The sequence below is a fragment of the Lucilia cuprina genome, chromosome 3 (genome assembly GCF_022045245.1).
Source record: "Lucilia cuprina isolate Lc7/37 chromosome 3, ASM2204524v1, whole genome shotgun sequence".
Taxonomy (NCBI): domain Eukaryota; kingdom Metazoa; phylum Arthropoda; class Insecta; order Diptera; family Calliphoridae; genus Lucilia; species Lucilia cuprina.
Window position 1 is genome coordinate 4136540 of NC_060951.1, and position 636 is coordinate 4137175.

Below are 636 nucleotides of genomic sequence, written 5' to 3' on the forward strand. Positions count from 1 at the left end.
ACTATAGACTAGACTATAGACTAGACTATAGACTAGATTATAGACAAGACTATAGACTAGACTATAGACTAGACTATAGACTAGACTATAGACTAGACTATAGACTAGTGTAGTCCCTAGCCTAGTTCATGGTCTGGTCAATAGTATAGTCTACAATCCAGTCTACAGTCTAGTTTAGAGTCTGTTTTTAGCAGATCTTGTAACATGATTGGGTGGAAAATAGTTAAACATATTGGCAACACTGTCTATGGGCGCTTATTAAAATATATTCCTATAGGCAATCAAATGTTTAAACCAAAAGAATGTTTGGATTATCAAAAAGTACTTAAGCTTTTTTATAACTAACATCTGGACCTTAATGCCTTAAACAAAAACGCAAATCAGTTTTCAAAAACTAAACAAAAATTTTGTACAAACACAACATGATTAATGTTTATTCTTTATTTAAACAAAATCATTATACAATTGTGCTGGTAATCTATAAGTCTTAAGTTCAGCCACCTTATAGTATTAATTTTCTTCATTTATTTTTAAGCTAAGTAATGCAGTTTTTATTAAAGCACTATTTGTTGGGAAATTATTTAAATATTTATTAACTTGGTTTTATGAGAAGACCTATAAAAAGAAAAGTTGGTT